Genomic DNA, 23,147 nt, shown 5'->3' with positions numbered 1-23,147 from the left:
ACATTGGTGTGTTATTACAGTGTTTAGGTATTCTTGTTTTGTTAACATACCATTGTTACTGTTTTGTGAAAAGATGATACGTGAAGGATTAATCCTGGAAAACCAGCTAATACCTTGAAATATCAAATGGTGTGTTCAGCCCTCTTCTCTGCCCCCAAAGTAAAAAGATTCTGTTCTTCCTGTTATCATCAAGATTGCAGGCTAACTACCAGGCAGAGGAGACACAGAAGCACACTTTCCCTCTGAGTACACTTTTATCAATACAAAAATGAGGGGAGTAGGGGGCACTAGTCAAGATGATACAGGTAGAGAAGAGTAAAAATAGAAAGAGGAAATGAGAATCAGTGTGTATCTCTCCGCCACTCTGCCACAGGCAGAGTATGATCCGGAGATGAGAATGGAGAATGGGAGGGACCATTAGGGATTTGACTGGATTGACATAAACTGGAAGGAGAGTAAATTTGGGGCTGAATTTTATCATCTTGATATATGATACTCAGCAGGCTTGCAGAGAAGGGCACATGTTGATATATGCACAGTAAGGAACTCCAGACATCTCCCTGAGTTTTCCGTGGAGGGAAATGGCCTGGAAAAAGATCCAACAGTTTTGGGTGACACCGAGAGAAACACAGAGCTTAAGAAAGGGAGTTAGTACATCCAACAGTGATACATAATGCATGTAACTCTGGTTAGCAACACAGACACTGTTTTTCAAAAATGACAGTGCTATGAAACCCAGTGAAAAAAATGAAAAAAATGTTTGAATTGAAAGGATCTGGGAAAGAGTTCTGGGAATTTAATGTACCAAGGGTCAGCAGACTATGGCCCTTACGCAAAATCAAAACTGCTCCTGGTTTTATAAATAAAGATTTAATGGAATATAGCCTTATTCATATATTTAAATATTGTCTGTGGCTACTTTATAATGTTACAGTGGCAGAGTTGAGTTGTTGCAACAAGGATTATATGACCCACAGAGTTTAAAATATTTATTCCCTGACCTTTTATAGAAAAAGTTGTCCAACCTCTGGTTGACACCAAAAAGGATATATTAACAAAGGGCACCTGTGTATTATACATCCCAATAAACAACATGGGCACAGTCTTTCATATACTATAAATATCTTGCTGTAGAGTTATAGTCAACCCAGGGAAGAAAATAAGGGAATGTGAATATGGGTCTTTTATTTGAAATGTGTTAGGTTTATAAATGTTATCTTAGCTGGGATTATCTGCATTTAATTTACCTGGGAATAAGTAGATGAATCTGCCTGCTAAGAAGCAAGCTAGGGTTCCAAGTTAGATATTAAACTCAATTCTAGAAACATAGTTGCATTTTTGCACATCTGAGTTTTGAGGGCCTAGAATAGCAGGTCATGATATTTTACGTCAAAATACCATGGATCTAAAATTAGTGGGAGTGGGGCACTTACGTGGAGCAGTCAGTTAAGCATCTGACTCTTAGTTTTGGCTCTCATGGGGCCTCACAGAGTTGTGAGATCAAGACCTGCATCAAGCTCCACGCTCAGAACAGACTGCTTGAGTTTTACTCTCCCTCTCCTTCTGCCCCCACCCCTGCTCTCTCTCTCTCATAAATAAATAAATCTTTAAAAGAAATTAGTGGGGACATAGTGACTTTAACACTTCAATTGGACACTAGTACCTTTCAAGTGTATCTCAGATTTCAATGAGAACTTATGTATATTTTTTAAACTTGGATACAACTAGATGCTAGTAATTTTTCATTAATTTTGACTAACATGAGTATTTTTTTAACCTGTAATCATATAACTCTAACATTTCTCTGGTTAATTATCATAATTCCTCTATTTTATGCTCTCCTCTGGAATTTTTAGCCTACATATATTTTATCTTCAGCATCTGTTCTACATGTCACTTTTTTCTTTTTATCACTTCCATCTCTTTATTCTTAACTTCTGATTGCTGAGAAAATTTCTCTATCCTCAAATGCACTGGTTCTGTTTTCTCCAGTTACAAATCTGTGACTTACAACCAGATTACCTTTAAAAATTCAAGGATTACCTTTTTATTTTCCAATAAACATTTTCTCAGTGAGATTTATTTCTCATTGTTTAATAATTGCTCTATTTCATAGTAATAGTGTGCTATTGTATCCTGATGAGATATTTTACAGTTTTCTTCAGTTTTTATAATAACCTTTTAAATAAAATGACAAATACGGTGGTTCCTTGAAATTTTTTCATATATATACGTATATGAAAATATATATATATTCCTTTTACTTAGTCCCTCAAAGAGAACATTTTTCTGATCTACTATATCTTAAGCAGGTAGAGTTGACTGGGATGGTTTCAATCAGGCATGACATGAGTTGCTTTGGTGACTTCTTTGTGTTCTGAATATAGAAGAATCAAAAATATATGAATCAAATTTACTTGAGTGAAGGAGGTAAATGTATCCAACTACCTTCATTTTAACTTTCACCTCTAGTAAAATGTCAGAGGTCTAAGCTTTCAGAGCAAGAGAAAGGTAGTACAGCTTGAGATAGAGGGAGAAAATGATCTTTGCCTCTCTATTAAAAATAGATCTTGCCAATTTATCTGGGACACTGTCCCCTGTTAACAGAAACACAACTCTAACCAGAACAATCTTCAAGGCAGAAGTCTGCCTTAATTGTTAGGGCCGAATCCCACTTTGAGATCACCTACTTGTTCTTTCCTCTCGTGACTCTTCCCCCAATCAGGATGTCTTCACCCAGCTTGCTCTCAGGGTCCACCTCCTATTCCCAAAGCAAGTATTTTCTTGTGTATGGTAAATCACCAACTGATTGTCTTTTCCTTTCCTTTGGTCTAATTTTGAATTTTTTGAGAGATTTATAAAATTTTTTGATGTTTGGATAACTCTTTCCTAGATCCAGCATCAGTTCTTATTTCTTGATACATTTTATTGGGTATTTGGAAAATGGATTTCTTCAGCTTCAGTATTAAGCCCAGGTGAACAGAGGCTTTTAACATCAATGAAAAAGGGCATCGTTTAATTTTTATTTCATATGCATAAGATACCTGAAATTTCCTTTCTACGTCTAGTAAACTGAAGTTAGTCTGTGATTTATAATCTTTGTTGCAAATTAATATGTAACTATAGCCAGAATTTAAAAAGAATTGTAATGGTGAACAACAAAATTAGTTAATCTTGGAAATTAATCTAAGTTTTGGTATTAAACAAATAGAAGTTTGTTAAAAATTATAGAAATAGAATTAAATAAATGAAACATACTAATTTAAAATTTCAATTTAAGGTTGTTTTAAAAATAAATAGAACTGGAACACTACATCAAAAACTAATGATGTACTGTATGGTGATTAACATAACATAATAAAATTAAATTAAAAAAAAAATACCACTACAAAAAATGGTGGCATGGGAATTTAAGTCTATCTAAACCCATAGCCCATCCTCCACGTAACACCCACTGTCTCTGTAATAGTGTTAACCAGGTAATAATGTCAGACAGAGGGGTAGAAAATAAAATTAAAAGGACAAAATGCCTTTGTTGCCTGAGGATAAGATTAAAAAGTACTAACTCTAATTGTCCCACAAACACTTCAGCAGTTTTTCTAATTAATCTCTTTAAGATATTTGGAAGAAATGCCAAACTCTAACCCACCTGTCAGATCATTTTTTCATGGAGGGTAATAACATGGTTAAATACATGATTACAGAGAAATAGCTCCAAGCACTGAACACAGTGTGGGCTTTCCTGTGGGCTTGAATTTGAATTCTGAATCTATCACTCAATTTGGGTAACTCCTTTAACCTTGATGAAGTTGTTTCTTCATCTTTAAAATTGGAATATTGAAGCCAACCTCAAATGGTTGTGTTGAAAACCAAATGAAATAAAACATTTTGAGAAGGTTGTGCAGGAATGCCTAGAACACAAATAATATCTTCCATCGAAATATTTAGTAATACCTACTGAGCTGTATGTAATTTTTTTTTAAAGATTTTTATTTTATTTATTTGAGACAGAGAGAATGAGAGAGAGAGAGAGCACATGAGAGGGGGGAGGGTCAGAAGGAGAAGCAGGCTCGATGCGGGACTAGATCCAGGGACTCCAGGATCATGACCCGGGCCAAAGGCAGTCGCTTAACCGACTGAGCCACTCAGGTGCCCCGAGCTGTATGTAATTTTTAACCTCATATTATTCAATATAGAAACCTTGCTATTTATCCTTATGATTTTTTATTAAATCTTCTTAATATTTACTTGATATGTATTCCTTATAAAAAGTCATTCAAAAAACAAAAACAAAATAAATAGAACTTTGTTGGGTCAGAACAGAGAGAATGAATGACTTTTTATTCAAACACACTGCTCATTTTTTCAAGTGGACAAGAATGTGAAATAAGACCTTTAATAATATATTCAATAATCATGATTTAATTGGCATTCAATTTAAATTTACTGTATGAACAGAAAATACCCACTAGTTCAAATGATCATTGAAGCTTTAGAAAAACAATTATACTCCAGGTCATGAAGTGTAACTGAAATAATTCCACATATAAAGAAAAAGTAGAGGGAATACAGTATATATTTGTTATTCACAATGCAAATCAGAGAATAGACTAAAGAAAAAGAAATCAAACCTCTTGCAAATGAAATGAATTTAAAAATGACATAGCCACGTGGTATTGATGAATCACTAAACTCTACCCTGAACCTAATAATACACTATATGTTAACTAACTTTAATTGAAATCAAAAAATGACATAGCCACAGATATGAAGGAAATTAAAGTAATTAAATAATTATAAATTCAATTTTATGGTGATAGACGTTGGGGAGGGTATGTGCTATGGTGAGCGCTATGAATTGTATAAGACCGTTGAATCACAGACCTGTACCTCTGAAACAAATAATATATTATATGTTAAAAAAAAAAAAAAAAGATGGCAGGAAGGGAAGAATGAAGGGGGGGAAATCGGAGGAGAAGACGAACTATGAGAGACTATGGACTCTGAGAAACAAACTGAGGGTTCTAGAGGGGAGGGGTTGGGGGGATGGGTTAGCCTGGTGATGGGTATTAAAGAGGGCACATACTGCATGGAGCACTGGATGTTATACACAAACAATGAATCATGGAACACTACATCAAAAACTAATGATGTAATGTATGGTGATTAACATAACATAATTAAAAAACACTAAAAAAAGTTAACATAAAAAAATATAAAAGATGGTGTTTTAGGGAAATATTAACTAAGATAAACAACAAAAACAAAATAGAAAACATGACTAGAATAGAAACTTGAAAAAAAAAAAAAAGATTTACTGGTACCCAAGAATGCAACCACTGAAAGGTAGTTTTATGAATAAATACATTACACCTTTACTCTGTAAAGTATTACTGACGAGAAGTAAAACCTGGAAGCTTCATATTTTTTCATAAAACTCTATCATAACCTTATTCCAAAATATTCCAAAAATAGTGTACTAAAATTAAAACTACAGACACTACAGAATATTCCTCAGTTGGGGGTATAGATTTAAAAATGAACCTAATAAACAAAAACATGAATGCAACATTTCAACTATGTGGTTAGAGAATAAAGTGCCATGACTAAGTGTGTTTTATTCTGTGGATGAATAAATGATTCAATAGTATTAAATATATTAATATAAATAAGATCAAAAACAAAAACCACACAATCATGAAAATCCTTAAAGAACTGTGAATAGAAGTACACCTTTTTAATATTAAAAAACTCTATTTTTAACAATATTTAAACATAGTGGCAAAATTCTAGAATGTGCTCTGAAATAAAGAAGTAAGTCTTCTATCTATCACCATTATTCTTTTACATATTTTCTAATACTTCTAATCAATATATAGAGAAAAAATAGTTGAAATAGGAACTACGAATATTGGGAAATAAATGACAAAATTTATCCTTATGTGCAGGTGTTAAAATTATTTACTTGAAAAACTTACTTTCAACTTAAAAATCCCAAATTAACAAGGAAATTCAGTAATATATTTAATTAAGTAAACAGACGTTAATTGTCCTTTATCAAAATAATCTGAAAGATAATCATAAGAGAAATGTATACCATTTACATTAGAAAAAAAACAACGAATCTAGCAAAAGCTTATCATGAAACATACAAGATAGGAAACACATATTGCTAAATCCACATGTTTCCAACATATATAAATCTCTTAAAAATCAATAAATATAACAAATATTCCCAAGGAAAATGGGTCAAGGTCTTAAATAAGCAAAGCAGAAGAAATAGATATAAAGACATGTTCAGGGACTCCTGGGTGGCTCAGTCAGTTAAGCATCTGCCTTCAGCTCAGGTCATGATCTCAGGGTCCTGGGATCAGATCCTGCACTGAGCTCCTTGCTCAGTGGGTACTCTGCTTCTCTCTCTGCCTGCCGCTCCCCCATTTGTGCTCTCTGTTAAATAAATAAAATCTTAAAAAAAAAAAAAAACACAAAGACGTGCAATATCAATAATGCTAAAAAATAAATGCAAATATTTTTGATGGCAAAGATTAAAAATTATATGATGATAACCAGTGTCTTCTATGGTAAGGAAATTGGGCCCTGTGATATCAGAGATTTTTACTTGGTAAATCTAAGTTAGTATGACCTTTCCGAATGACATTATCTCTAAATATTTTAGAACAGTTTTGGAATTTTATGTACCTATTTCCTGTTTTACCTCTAAGATTTTATCCTAAGAAAATAATTAAGGGTGGATAAAATTATACTCACAAGAGATTCATCATAACACTGTAATTGCTGAAATATCAGAAACAATCTAATTGAAAAAAGTATCAAACTAAGACATATACCTGAAATGCAATATTATACCATTTTTGCAGAAGTATCTTTATTGATATAAAATAATCATTGTGATACAATAAATGAAAAATGTTTATAAAATATTGGGTATAATGTGTTACATTTTATTATATACAAATACCTAATTAAAAGGATACCTATCATAACTCACTGTTTTTAGTATATGGTGGTGGGGTTATGGACAGTTTCAAACTACACATATGTGACTATACACACAAACACCCAAATAATGAATTTTTCATTTTTTTAAATTGGAAATTGTGACTTAATTGTTGCATGTAATTCTATCAAAGTGATGTATCATTAATTTTTTTTTCCCTAGCATCATTTTGCAGTACAGAAATGTGTCAAGACTTGTATCCCTTAAATTTACACAATGTTGCCTATCAATGTTTTCACTTTTTTCTGTTCCTCTTGAGTGTATATATTACATGTCATTATCCTATTCTATTTCAGTTGCCATTTCTCTGTCTCCCTTTTTCTCCCTCTGTTTCCCTGTCTTCCCCATGAGTCCTCCTATCTCTGCTGCATTCTTTCCTCTTTCCATATTTTCAGTTTCTCCTCTTGAATGAGCATATCAGAATTCCCTAATGACCCATTCTGTGACCCCATGGCTTGCCTCCCACTGCCATTAACCATAGGAAAAAGCTATAATTCATTAACCACAAACCCTAGGAGAAAGCTGTAACTCTCAAGTACTAGATTTAAGGTTTTTGAAATGCTTGATAGAATTACTTCAGATGGAAAGATTTATACCCTTTTGGGTGTACAATCGTTTCTTGACAAGGAATATGTCCTGTCCCAACGTTTGTTCTTGGCTGTCAAGGACAACATTTTCATTTTTATTTTCAAGAAATCCTTAATGGACTTAAAACAAATAATTGTGAAAATGCTCATAATGATTATTGTATTAACAAATGGTTTGACAAAATGATCATCTCTTTTATTACAGTGGCTATACATCCATCTATTATCTTACTCACTGAAGGTTTCCTTTACAAATTCAATACTGATTGACTCTTATTCTCAGCCTTCAGGAAAAATGTGTCTTTCTAAATGAATCATTGTTAACTAAAGGACACTTTCTTAGACATTTCTTTTTCATTTTATTTCCTGAGTAAAATGTACACATATTATGGATCAAATATGAATTTCATATTTTCTGCAAAGATTAGCTACTTTAGATTATTTCACTGAGTAAAGACATTTTATGTAGATGAATTTATTAATACCATCAAACTCATCAACATCCTACCTTGTTATTTAGTCCAGACATTGTGCAAAATGCATGAGAATGGTCAAAAAAGACAGATAATGTCTAGGGGAAGAATGAGATATATTTCTATGTTGGGGAAAAATGAAATAAGCTGGAAAGAGACACTGATATGAGATCAATTAACATTTCACACCACAGTTGTTTTCATATAACCGAGTGTTTCTGTGAATTGAATGACCTTCTAGCATCTTTGTAGCCATTTCATTGCAAAGGCCTCTTCAGAAACACAAAGTTACTATTTAGAGTGATAAGTAAAAATCTGACAAAAGCTCTATCCTTGGGTGCACACATACTCTTTGTAAGGAGTTCCATCAATCCATGAATAATGAGAAACTGAAAAATGTATATGCTTAATAATAGGCCTTTAAGAATGAATCATCTTCAAAACACTTTTGAAAAGTGTGTGGCTCATATTATTTTTATTCTAACACTTCATGGTGAGTAGTTTTATAAATTATACCCATTTTTTTTAAAAAAATATGTAACATTTGATGTTGTTTCAGGTCACTGAAAACTTGCTAATAGCAGATGGAGTTTGAGTATGTGTTTTCTAATTCTAAGTCAATGTTTTTTGCACTGAGCCAGCAGCCTTCTAAGATACTGGCATCGAGTCCTTTTTACTCAAATATATGAAAATGGTCATTTATGGGCAGTTTGTATCATCTATACTCTCTCAAAGACTTATATAAACACTGCTGAGAGATGTATAAAGTTCTAGCTAGTCATATTCTCAAGCTTGCATGACAACAACACAGATTATTTTCCGTTATGAAAATATTATTGCAATGATTCATGTAAGTGTAAAACATAAGGCAAATATCAAGTGTATGCATAAACCCTATTGGATTGGGACAGTTGTATGTCTACTTTATCTGTGATGATTTTCTTCCTTGAGCAACAATCTCTGAATCAAATCTGGTATGATCAATAGGGTTGTAGGTTTTATCTTATAAAATATATGGCTATTCAGAGAATAAGGTTATATCCTTTTAAGTTAGCTAACTATGTAACAGAAACTTCATGACTCCTTCCACCTTGGCCTACAGAAAGAGGTAAAAAATATAGAATGTATATGGCAAAAGAGGTACTGATCTTTGTCACATAATTTTTAAGTAAGTAAGTATTTCCACATTGATATTCCCTGTAGTGAAATAAAACCATAAACAGAGTGGGAAGAAACTTAGAAGCACCAAGTCAGTTCTTTCTTTGCCTGCTTGAATCCTGTGTACAAAATCCCAAACAAATCCCTACCTAGACCTGCTATTAAAACTTCCAGCAATGATTAACTCATTGATTTCATTAGGTAGCTCATTCCAGTTATGTATAGCTTTTATTGCTAGCAATTTCTGCCTACTACTGAGCTGAAAAAAAAAAAAAAAAAACCTCCTTATAAATTCAACCTAGAGCTTAAGACATACCTAATACAGTAGGACTTTAAGTCTCTGAGGACACTTTTTTGAGTATCTTTTAAATCTCCAACTTTATTATTATATTTGAGCCAGATCTGCTAAGGGTAACTCACTACTATCTTAGTCTTCTCTTTATAGAGTAAAGTTATTTTTAATAAGATCTTAACTGCATATTTTCATTAACCTTGTATAAAGATCTATCTAAAGTAAAGAGATGTATGAATTAATTCTATCATCGAATGTTTCCATTAGCCACATTATTATTATTGTTAACACTCTGAGCCTTAGGTATATGTTTTTACTTAAAATTTTAGAAAGTTATAAACATATTTATTTAATGTTCCATTATAGCAACATCATCACTATGATTTTAAGAAAGAACAATAATTTGTTTTATTTCCATTTGATAACCCATACCAGAATATTCTTTGACAAGTTGCTACATGTTAAGCAGTTGACCGTGTATGATCTTAGAGACAGATATACCCGTGTTTGTCTCAATTTTATTTGTTCTTATCTAATGAATTTAGCCTAGCATTTTAAACCAGGAGCCTTATGTTGTTTCCATATGTGATATGAGGATTATAAAAACAACATTATAGTGTAATCATGAGGATATAAAATACATGAAAATGCTTGGCATTTGTTGGTATAAAGTAAAAACTAATTTCCTCTCTTCCCTTTCTCTCTTTTAATAAAGATAGCCTGCTAGATATCCCAAACCAATCCAAGTTTTGCTATTTTTCTGTTTGTTCTTTCTTTTTTCATTAAAAAAACATATATTCTGTCTTCCAAATAAGCACATACTTCTCTAACATTCTTGCCCAAGGTGGTTTCTCTAAGAAGACTATTTTTGTTCTCAGTAAATTTGTAAAACTCCATTAGGCAATTTGCTGATACAGCTTAATAAGAAGATAAGAAGATCTGCTAAGCATACAACAAGAGACATCCCATGAAGTTGAGTCACATGCTGCTCTGCCCCAGGTGTAACTGGGATGAGCTAAGCACTGAACTGAGAGTGTGTTATCTGAATGGCAATTCTACCATGCCATGCAAACCCGGGAAGTAACTTCACTTCTCTCTATTTCAGTTCCTTATAAGTAGGTGGAAATAAGACCTGTCACTCAGTACTGCTGTCAAGATTAAATAAGATGTTGAATGTAAGAACTCCTGGCTTTCACATTTTCATTAAATTGGATTCCTACATTTGAAGAATGGCCACATGATGCTGAAACATTTGATGGATTTCCTTTAAATCTTAAAACATTTGAATCATTAGTAAATTAGTGCATGGATAAAATACTCTATCCAATAAGAGCTCCCATTATGATAAAATAATATTATATAATTAAGAAAAGCAGCCTATCACCTTTCCTGGATGCAATTTTTATATGATAGTTTATTAGTGGTGGGATTATAAATATTTGAAACCCAGGAAAATACCAAATCTATCATTTATGTGTAATAAAAATACTTTATGGATGTTTCACCTTTTGATTTATCTCAGTTGCAAAAAATACCATGTTTGACTGCTATTCAGAATCCTAATTTCTCTGGACAACAATGTCATCAACAAACATTACCAAGCTTAGATAAAGTAATCTTTTATAGTTTTAATGAAATTTGGTTGAAAGATAAATGAAACAGTTCAACATATATTAATGAGCTGAGAAGCTGTGGAATTTGATTGACAGATTAAAATTACATTAACCTTGACCCATCAAATTTATTAGTTTATTATAGAAAAAGTCACTCCTAGTCCCTGGAAATAGACCTAATTAAGAGACACCAAGAAATGGTAAGAGTTCAAATGGACATGATAAAATTTTCAGAAACTCTTTCCAAATGCACCAGGGAAATCTACCAATTTGGGGCTAGCTGATGTATAACTTAATAGAATATTTTAAAACTAGGGCAATTTGATTCCAGATAAGTATTCAATGAAAAATAAAATGGTGTGCATAATGAAACTTAAAACAGAGTGCAAGGCCAGATAAAACTTAAAATAGGAAAAGTTCACTAATGGACCCAAATCTCATCCAGGAACTGTCTCCTAGTGTTATCCCTAGGGCCCCTACTATAGCTGCTGGTCTTATGAGGCCTCCCTGGCTATCATCTTCCATCTCTATCCCCAAATTCTAAACTTTCCATATTCCCCTAGGTCATCGCAATCCACATGCCTCAGGTTCTTTTCTCCCAGAGCTCTGGTTAATGAGAGGTGATCTGATACACAAATTCTTATTAAAGCATTATTATGAATAGTTGCTAAAAATACATTACGCTGCCTCAAATCTGACTGGATAGAGACAGGCCAATTAAAAAAAAGTAGTTATTTAATTTTAAGAAAGGTTGATTAAAAAAGGAGGAACATAAATAACTCCTAGCAGGTAGAGACAGGAGTAGTTGGGTGTAGCCACAGTGATCAGAGTGCTGTAGAAAATGGACTGCATATTTTTTAAAAGATTTAGAGATTGACCATTATTTTTATATGTTAAATAGAGGACAATTAAGTTCGTTTCCATAATGTTACTTTCCTTCAGATAAAAGTCACACTTTTACAGCTTTTCTATGTGCTTTGACCAAAAGAAAATCTAAAAATTCCTCACATTATAGAAGAGACCATGTGTGTGCACAGATGAGCAAGTGCACATGCACATGTGTATGTGCCAGGTATGAAAAAGAAGGCAGACATTCTGGGGAATTTTTCTTTAACTGTTCTTTTCAGTAGGCGTACTAATGGTTCCCCAAAGAAGTCTATGTCCTAATTCCTGGAGCCTATGAATATTTAGGCTACATGGCAGAGGGGAATTAAGGTTACATTTGGAATTCAGATTGCTAATTATCTGACCTGAAAATGGAGAGATTATTCTGGATTATCCAGATGGACCCAATAAGATCAAAATGCTCCTTAGAAGTGGAAGAAGGAAGAAGAAAAAAGTAAGAGGGCAATGAGTGTCAAGAAATGAAGAGATGTAATGTTACTGGCTTTGAATGTTGGGGAAAGGAATCATGAGCCAGGGAATGCAAGGAATGTGAGCAGCTTCTAGAGCCTGGAGAAGGCAAGGAAATTCAGTCTACCCTAGAGCCTCCAAAAAGGAACCCAACCTTGCTTACATCTAGATTTAAGCTAAAACCCATGCCAGACTTTTGAACTACAAAACAGTAAGAATAGATTTGTGTTGTTTTAAACCACCAAATTTGTGGTAATTTGTTACCACAGCAATAAAAAAGAATTATTTGATTCCACAGAAGGTACTCTTCCTATATACATGGTGCCACTCCCAGAAAAAGGAAAGGGAAGGAAAGGAAAGGAAAGGGGAAAGGGAAAGGTAAAGGAAAAGGAAAGGTAAAGGAAAAGGAAAGGGGAAGGAAAAAGAAGTTAGAAAATGCCTGGATTAGTTGAATTTTTAGGTCTCTCACAATTCTGAAATTCAGTTCTAATTAACATCTGCTAATATATGATTCAATTCAATAGTGTTAATTGAATGTCATGGGATTTAGTATTGCGCTGTTTTTATTTAACATGTTGTGAACACTTCCCTGATATTAAATGTGCTTTGTAAAGAAGATTAATTCCTATATGATATCCTATCAATGGAGATGCCACAATTTTTAATCATTACCTTGATTTTGTAAATACAAGACATTCCAATTTTTTATTATTTTAAATTGCTGAAATGAACATCCTTGTACATAAATCTTTGACTAGCACTCCTTATTTCAATTGCATAATTTGCTAGAAGTGCAATTATTCATTCATTCAAGAAATATTTGGGGGACGGAGTGGCCAACAGCCTGCAGAGCAACATGCCTAAGTTTTATTGTGACTACTGCGACATGTACCTCACCCATGACTCTCCATCTGTGAGAAAGACACACTGCAGTGGTAGGAAACACAAAGAGAATGTGAAAGACTACTATCAGAAATGGATGGAAGAGCAGGCTCAGAGCCTGATCGACAAAACAATCACTGCATTTCAACAAGGAAAGATACCTCCTACTCTATTCTCTGCTCCTTCGCCTGCAGGGGCAAAGATCCCACCTCCCCCCAGTCTCCCGGGTCTCCTTGCCCTGGTATGATGCCAGCGCCCCATATGGGGGGCCCTCCCATGATGCCAATAATGGGCCCTCCTCCTCCTGGGATGATACCAGTGGGATCTGCTCCTGGAATGAGGCCACCTATGGGAGGCCACATGCCAATGATGCCTGGGCCCCCAATGATGAGACCTCCTGCCCGTCCCATGATGGTGCCCACTTGGCCAGGAATGACTCGACCAGACAGATAAGAAGAGACAGGAACCTCTTTATATTGATTTTATATTGCTTGTTCTACTTCACCAGGAGATCGTGGTGCTATGACTCTGGGTGTTTTCTCACAGCAGGACAAGGAAGACTTGCTCCCCCTTCCTATTAAAGAGAGAATAGTTTTTGCTGGGGAGTAGTGGGACCAAAAAAAAAAAAAAAAAAAAAGAGCAATTTTCATTTGTATTGTGAAATGTGAAAATAAAATTGTCAACTGTTTCAGTTAAAAAAAAAAAAAAATTTGTAGAAAGCTGTGATGTACCAGGAGCTATTCTATGATTTGGCATACAGGAAAGAATAAAACCAAACCATTGCCCTAGTAGATACATTATAACAAAAGGAATATAAAATATAATATTAGGAATGACTATTGCTTTAAAAATAATTAAACAAGATGAAGAGATAAAGGTGATGGTGGAAGTTTTGAGACTTCTGATATGTATTTCTAACTACCTAATTCTTGAAAAGAATCCATTTTTGACATCTATAAAAAATATATGTGAGTATCCCACACTCCACACTTCTATTGGCATATATCAAGTTATTAAGCAGGTTTCATGATCTATTTAGTGTGGACATCATACAAACACATTGTTCTAAGTGCTGGGGATTCTGAAGTGAATAAAGAAATGTTCTAGTTTCTGTATATCTTGCTATCTAGTGGATTACCTTGTGTTCTATTGTTGCTATTATTTCACTCCAGTTTGTCTTTTGCCTCTTAATTTATTCATAATTGCCTTTAATGTTTACAAGTTTCAAATGCATATGTAATGAAATCTGTCAATATTTTTGGTAACTCCATTTATAGTTTTAACAATTTTCCTATTACTCTTTTCTTCCTTCCTTCCCTTCCACCTACCCTGCCTTCCTTTTTTCTTCAGCCTGCCAGGCATGAACTCATCCTAAGTACTTTGCCCTAGCTATTTCCTTCATGTGGAAAAATCTTTTGCCAGGAATCTTTAGGGTTGATTCCTCATTTACCTCAAGTCTTTGTTCAAATATCACCTTCATAAGACTTACATGGCCAGTCTATTTACAACTCTGTGCTTCTTAATAGTACTCATCATCTACCATTATAAAATACAGTGTATGTAGATTTGTTGTTTACTTGTCTTTCTCCCCTTCCCTGGAGTGTAAGCTAGCTCCATGAGGGCAGGTATTTCTGAAGTTTCCTTCACCTCTGTATCCCCAGCATTTCTCTATATATTTGTTGAATATTATTAAAGTTCTTTCCTCTCTTGAGGTATGTAAAAATTCACCTACATTTCATTTTAATTTTTAGTTATTCCTTTTGGTGTAAAGAGTTAGTTAAGAGTCTCATATTTCTTTTTTTTTTAAAGATTTTATTTATTTATTTAATTGACACAGAGAGAGAGAGAGCGTGAGAGGGAACACAAGCAGGGGGAGTGGGAGAGGGAGAAGCAGGCTTTCTGCCGAGCAGAGAGCCAGATGCGGGGTTTGAACCCTCATGACCTGAGCCGAAGGCAGTCGCTTAACCAACTGAGCCACCCAGGCGCCCCAAGAGTCTCATATTTCTTCAGATGTGGAGTCAACCAATTTTTCAACACCATTTGCTCAGAAACCTTCCTTTCTCTACTGGTTTATGAATGCGACTTAGCCCAAGAGTACATCCTTATATAAACTAGGTCTGTTTCTGGGAAAATCAATTTTTCAAAATATTTCAAATGCTAAATGAAGGATTAAGCTGAAAGTAAAAATTAATAATTGGTCTACAGTATGTGCAAAGATTACAAGTAATATTATATATATATGGTACCTTTTATAATACATAGTAGTTCTTTTTAGATCTAGTAGACATCCTCCATAAAATTCCATATCTCCAGAACTATTTGCCCAGAAAACTCTACCTGGCTGTGAAAAATAAAAACTAGCGCAGACTTCAACAGGGGACGTTTATGAAATTATTTTGTACCACCACCCAGTACTGATATTTATGAATGTTTGGAAATTGCCCTTTTCTATAGTAGTAAAAATTTGACTTGCCACATGCAAGGGGAAATTATTTCAATGATTGTCATATTATGGCAAATATAGCTATATAATATACTGATTTTCAAAAATTTGTTAGTCAACACACTCCATTTAAAATGTCTAGGGGTGCCACGGTGGCTCAACTGGTTAAGCATCTGACTCTTAATTTCGGCTCCAGTCATGATCTCAGAATTGTAAGATCGAGCCTCGGGTCGGGCTCCATGCTGGGCGTGAAGCCTGCTTAAGATTCTCTCTTGTTCCCTCTGCCCCTCCCCCCCAAAAAATAAAAAATAAAATGTCTAATTGTTAGGATATTAAGAAAAGAAAACAATTTTGCTGAGGCATTCCTATATATTTAAAATTAAACTCACAGTCACTGTCTAATAAGTATGTATTTTATATTTATACATCATTAAGAAGCAGAAACAACCAAGAGTATAACGTAATGCATGTTGAGTCTCAGGATACATTCTTTAGAATACACAGGAAAATTCATTTATAAGAGAAGAGACCTGTATGAAACTGTCACATCTCTTTTGGCTAAATTTTCTGGCACTGGAGGGAGTTTAATCATTCACTTGTGACCTCCCCTTCTTCATTCCATTTCTAAAGAGAAACTCTGAAAGAGGACTGGACAAAGGAACAAATCTGGACCATCTTGTTAGGGGTTGGAGTTGACATTTGGAAAAATGAAGAGAATAAAATATTTTTTTTCTTTATAAAGTCTTCCCTGTTTCGATTGTCTTCCCTTTTGATGGCTTAATTCTACTGATATAAAAAGGCCATATTGTTGTTCCTTTCTTTACGGATTGAATGCCATTACTGTAAATAGTTGTTCCTGTAGGAATAGAAGGGGGGCTCAAAGACAAGGGTCCACAGAACAAATGATTAGCCTAAACCTGTGCAGTGGGAATTAACATAGAGCCACACCCAGGTCACTGAAGAAAACAGCACCTGGGAGGGGACTATTAGCTACCTGGGCTAATCACATAATCCCGCTTGTGTTTAGAAAATAGTGTGTGCCCTGGGGCGCCTGGGTGGCTCAGTCATTAAGCCTCTGCCTTCAGCTCAGGTCATGATCCCAGGGTCCTGGGATGGAGCCCCGCATCGGGCTCTCTGCTCAGTGGGAAGCCTACTTCTCCCTCTCCCACTCCCCGTGCTTGTGTTCCCTCTCTCGCTGTGTCTCTCTTTGTCAAATAAAAAAAAAGAAGAAAGAAAGAAAATAGGGTGTGCCCTAAGTATATTTCCTCCTAGTTGTATTAATTGCAGGTAAAAATTATGATACAGGTAGAGCAACAACTACGATGGTTTCTTGAACAGACTAAGATGTATGTAAGAATTCAAGACTCTATCTTACTCTTCTTCTCTTTCCGTTCATCACAGCTAATATATGCCTAGTTACCAGAGATTAATAATAGGCAGTTTTGTCATAATGTTATGTACTCTATAGAGAATACCATAATTTTACAAATCTGAAAAAATTCAGAAAACTGAAATTGATTCATTTAAGTTTCATTTGTGCCCAATAGATACAGGAATAAACATAAGTTATCCTGCAAGGTCTTACTTTTATTTTAGATATGGGGATGAAATTTGAGATGTTATAGGTGTCATATGACTGCATTTCCTTCCTCTATCTGCTCATGAGTTTAAATTTCAGGGAGCTAAATTTTCTCTAAATGCAGAATGGAAGGTGATTGCATTATCCATCAGCCCCCTACTCTGCACTGAATATATAGCTAAAATTCAGCTTTGAGCTTACCTCCTCATCTCGAGTTTTCAAGGAACTTGGGCTCTTTCTGACTCAATGAAGTGATGACAGTAGAGTTGTCGAAACAACCACCTTCTCTCTGAAATTGAAATAACCTGAGAATGTCCATCTTAGTGAAATGCACTGGGCACCCTCATCAGAATATTCCCTTCCCCAAATCCAAAACAAGCAAAAGTACAGATTCTAGCTTTCTTCTAATATCCCTGTTTCACAATGTATAATGCATACTTTTTGTACAATTTCAGTTGCTTTATTTAATTATTCAACTCTTTTGCGTATAGTTAGTATTGCCAAATACTGTGCTCCTGGTACAAGAAACATAGCATGTAAATCTTGTACAGCAATCACAGTCCCTAAGAGAGTCCCTCTCAGAATGTGTCCAATAAATGCCAGCTAACTTGAAAAGATTTGAAACTCAGACTGACTCTTAAAGATTTGATGAAATGACACTTTCATTAACTAAGTGAAAATATAAAGGGATCATAGTTTTAAATAAAGTGATTCCCTTCTGGGAAGACTCTCTAAACAATTGCTATGTGGCCTGTAAATTTTGAACCACATAAATTTTTGCCAATTAAAGTATATGTAATTTTTTAAATTTTGGCCATCTCATGAAAAATCACACCTGAGTTAAGCCACATGGATTGTTCAAGCTTGATGATTTTCTTTTCACAGAACAAAATATAATTTGTAGTAGCCTGGCCAGGGTTAGGTAGAAATTAAAATATGTCCATATCTGATGAAAACTGTCATTTTTGTATCCAAAGCAATGAATTACTTTACTCTGTTTCATTTTTATTAAACCTGACTGCAGAGGTTATGGTGTTTATTATTGAAATTATTGTTCAAATGATTTTTTGATGCCGCATTGTGGGAAAAATGTAACCAAGAGTCTAAACTCGTGTGTGTGTGTGTGTATGTGTGTGTGTGAGCTACAGAGAAACTCTAACTTTGTGTAAGGCATTTAGATACCTACATTTTTCTTTTTACAAATTTCCCATACATAATATTGCATGGGGTTCATCTATGATTAATAGGTAATGATCTTTAACATCTTAAGGACAAGACAAGGACATAGACTTGGCATTAATTCGCCCCTGCCTTCACACACACAGTAGCATACAAATCTGCTGAGTGCTTTTATTCACCCTGTAAACCTGACAGATGTGATCCCAGTGAGGTTCCACCATAATCCACAGCTGAGTGACCCATATGTTATTAAAAAGAGAAAAAGAAAAGAAGAAGATTAATTCGTCAATGCAAGTAATTGGGGTTATGTTGCCACCCACCCTAGTCTGCATGGAAGTTAGCCACTTTCTTAATTATTTATAAAAAAACAAAATTGGGCTCAATACCACCAATATATTTTTTGCAGTGTGTTAACCCATGTGGCTCTTCACATTCCATTCAGACGGAGTGATGAAGGCACAGATTGTTGTCTTAATTGTACAACCTGAATGAAGAGTATATTGGATTTATGGACACATGGTGGACAGACCCAGGGTTCAAGATAAAAGTAGATACATGCTTAAATCTCTAATAATTTTTTTGCTCTTCCTATTCTGGAAGGGAAGAACATTCTAGTATTTTCCATTCTATGCCCATTGGCTCGGAAAATGAATAATTTTAGCTTCATATGTCACCAAGTCTGCCTTTGTTCTGAGAATCTGTATCAAAATGAGGTGATATTTGTGACCTTGATTATAAATTGTACAGGCTACACAAAGCATTATTTTTATTATGACCAGTCTTTTTCATTGATGGATAAATGACACAGCAATTTGAGAATAGATTCACTAATAAGAAATGTATAAGTAATCTATTTTATAAAGCTTATCTGAATGCAAGGTATTTTTATCCATAGCAAATCAGTCTACCATCTTCCACAAGTTTTATGTAGAGTTGGAAATTAACACAGAATGCTATAAAAAGCAGATAAGTTACAAATAGAAATGCAAATGAAGGCTAAAAATTTATAATGGGAAAATATCTACCTGGGCTTGTGCTATTAAGTCTGGCTCTCTGTCTCTTTTTTTTAAACAACTGCTTTGTTACAAAGTATTTTTCCTTGTCTTATTTTAAAATAAAATGTCATTCTTTGATATTTGGTAAGTTAATTTTCTAAAGAGGTGAAAGCTGTAAGATTATAATTTATTCTTAAGAGATAATATTATAAGGCATAAATCAAATTGTTATTGTATTATTTTTAACTATCTAGTATAGCTATGTATATTTGTGCACATACACCTGAATAAACAATATGTGTATATATAAACCTGTATGTGTATATAAACCTATATACACTTACATATATAAACATATATACACACATATGTAATATATGTGTGTATGTCTCACACACAAACACCCATTTATAGACAGATACCTGGTAAGCAAGCTTACAGTCAAGTGGTTAAAACTGTTGGTTGAGTTGAACAGTCAGTTTATTAAAAGAATAAAAAATGTCACTCAATCTACTTGCAAAAGATTTGTAATAGTGATTTTTTAATGCCTTCACCAGATAGAATTCAGAGCCTTTCAAAGAGTTAATGCTTGGCCCATTTTGAAAACAGGAACATTAACATAACTTGCCAGCAAATGCCATTTGATTACAAGCACCACATTGAAAATCAGCTGATCTGCTCTTTTTAGCTGTTGTAGCAATTTGACAGTCGAAACATTCCAATCAATTACAAACGGATTAATTAATAAGATGAATAACATATTCTTCTCAAAAGCGGTCAGTTTAGAAACCACAAGTAGACAAAGCCTCTATCTAGACATAGGGGATCAGATGACTCAGTATTTTGTACAAACAAGAATCACAGTATCCTAGAATCCCAGGTCCAATTAGACCTTATACACCATATAGTCCAGTTACCCACCAGTGCTTGAATTCTTGCTAATGCATTATTATTTCTAACATAGTTTTCTAGCACATGGATGAATGCTTACTGCCTTCTGAGGAAACTTACTTCATTGTAAACACCATTTAAATTTAGAGAATAGTAGCTTTGAGTAGCCAAAGTATATCTCTGTAAATTCCATCCACTGATCATCTTTGTTTATCTTTCACAACAGACGTTGATAAAGACCATGCCTACATACAATTAATTAACTAATTTTATTTAGTATAATATGCACATTTGAATTTATCTAATTGAGAGAGTTACTTATAGTTGATTGAACCAGCTGTGCCCTAAACTTATTTGAATTCGGGCCATTTAAAGTCTGCAAAGTTCTCCTCACATGGTAAATCTACTCATATTGGAAGGAGGAAAGTTGTTTGCTGCACAGTGGTTCATGACTAAATAATGAAAAGTGCCTTTATTCTAGTCTAGCATTAAACAGATGAGACATGTACAAATACTGTGCATCCTACATATGTATGGAATTTTGAGCAAAACAACTCTTTTAGAACTTTAGGGCTTTTTTAATCTTTAAGACCCAGAGACTGAGTCTGTGATTTTGTAAATGGAAGAAATAAGGACAGAATGCATTGATACACTAGAATCTTCTCTATCTCTGACCCTAAGATTTAATTATTGGGTCATGCCTTTAGGAAATATGCCCATGTCCTTAGGATGAGTTCTTTCAGTAATTTCTAAGTGTTTCAAACAAATGAGACTCCTGGAGGATCCATGCCTTAACTGGAGCAAAGACTCAGTTTAGACTAAAGTTGATACCCTACATAGGTACACACAAACATGCACGCACCAAAATAGGATGACAGTGAGTCAAGATCCCTATGGAATTCCACCAAAATTTCTGTGCATGCATATATTAATCAGTACCATTTTGATGCCAACAACAAGCATACAATTAACACACATCATAAATTAACCTGGAATTTACCTGTTTGTATTGCTTTTTTAGGCTGTATGTTGTTCACCTTCCTGGGGAGAATACTTTGAGATTGTTTACATATTTTTCTTGTCTTAAAATAAGCCACATAATCTAGAGATTATCTGCTCTTTGAAGATTTGAAATAATTTAACAAGAATTATCTGTATTCAGAGGCATTTAATTATTTCTTTAAAATTTTTAGATTAATACTATCAGAAGTTATCAGAGATTATTAGGATATTAGAGATTTTTCATCTCTACTCAAGTCAGCAATGGATTTTTTCCCAGAAGTTCCCTTTCTTGGAAAATTACCCCTTTTTATTTGGATATGACTTTTAAGAAATATAATTTCTTATATGTCTTGTGAACAACATATATTTGAATTTATTTTAAAGTTTAAGTGTGAAACTTTTTCTTTTAATACAAAATGTAACTAATTAATGTTTCAGAACCAAATAATAGAATGATTTCATTTCTTTAACTCATTTGATGGTTGATTTACAAATTCAACTCTGTGGTCAGTTATCCTTTAATTTTTTGTACATTGATTTTCTTTTTTTGCTTGTTTTCTGATAATATTATACCTGTTTCTCTGAGGTTCAAATTAAGTAATAGTCCTCTGATTATGATTTCTAACATCTTTTCACACTTTGGGGACAACTTTGTATCGGTAGGAAAGATTCTTAATAATCTCCAAAGCATGCCACTGAAATGTTTCAACATTTCTTAGCACATTTCCTTCCAAGTCAGTATTTCCCAAAAACATTTTTGAGGAACACAAATCCTTTAAGAAGCTCCTTGAAAGATGTCTTGGAGAAAAAATATATTTGGTAAATGCAGCATATTTCATTTCCCTCTTGTAGGGCCATAATGAATATTTAAAATGCTATGAATTTCTGAGTTTAAAATATGCAAAATAACTCAGCTTTTCCTAAATGTATTTCACTTTGAATCTCCCACTTCCTCCACTAAATTGTTTTTTCCCCCCTTAAAATTAAACCTATTGATGTTCTATGGTTCCTTGGAACATGTTTTGGGAATTCCTGATATACATCACTGTTTTTAGGTTTGCCAAAAAAAAATTGCAATTTACACTTAAATCAGTTTCAGATGGCCTAAAATGGGAGAAACCATGCCTTATGGGCCTATTAAGTCTTCGTAACTTCCTAAAATCTACTCTAGAAGCAATAAAAACAGTATGAGCATTGTAACATTGACATCATGGACCTGGCAGCAATTTTGGTAGCAGAATGAAACAGCTAGAGCTTTTGGCATGCCAAAACTAGAAAACTAAGGACTATTGTTCAAGGTCTAAAAATGGAAGACAAAGTAATCAAAATATGTATTTGGCAAACAAACTATAAAGCCAGTTAATAATTTTGTATCAGAAAGAACAAATGAGACTGAGAAAGGTAAGCCAGTGAACAGTTTCCCAGGATGGAAAGGTTAGCTAGAGAGTGGATCAGTGGGTGGAAGACTGACTTTATTGTCTGATGACTCCACAGTCTCTGTTCTCTGTCTCTGTTGAAGGGTATTAAGAGATATATCAGGAGCTGCAAATGTTCCGGTAGAAACCTGTTCTTGTGTGGGTCTGGACATCAAGTATAATTCTGCAGCCAGGATGAGTCCCAACACTCCCACTGGCAGGTGTGCAAATTGGTGAAGTGACTCAACTTCTCTGCTTCTGTTTCCT

At 34.1% G+C, this 23,147-nt stretch overlaps 1 protein-coding gene and 1 pseudogene across 2 annotated transcripts in view; both read left to right on the top strand.

Annotated features, from left to right (window-relative positions):
• Positions 1-23,147, top strand: part of LRRTM4 (leucine rich repeat transmembrane neuronal 4) — a 649,649-nt gene that overhangs the window by 516,749 nt on the left and 109,753 nt on the right. The window lies entirely within an intron of this gene.
• Positions 13,314-13,949, top strand: LOC102747420 (U1 small nuclear ribonucleoprotein C pseudogene; annotated as a pseudogene).

Source organism: Leptonychotes weddellii, chromosome 10 (assembly GCF_054177405.1).
Source record: "Leptonychotes weddellii isolate Sample4059 chromosome 10, ASM5417740v2, whole genome shotgun sequence".
Taxonomy (NCBI): domain Eukaryota; kingdom Metazoa; phylum Chordata; class Mammalia; order Carnivora; family Phocidae; genus Leptonychotes; species Leptonychotes weddellii.
This window is presented reverse-complemented; position numbering and strand designations above follow the sequence as displayed.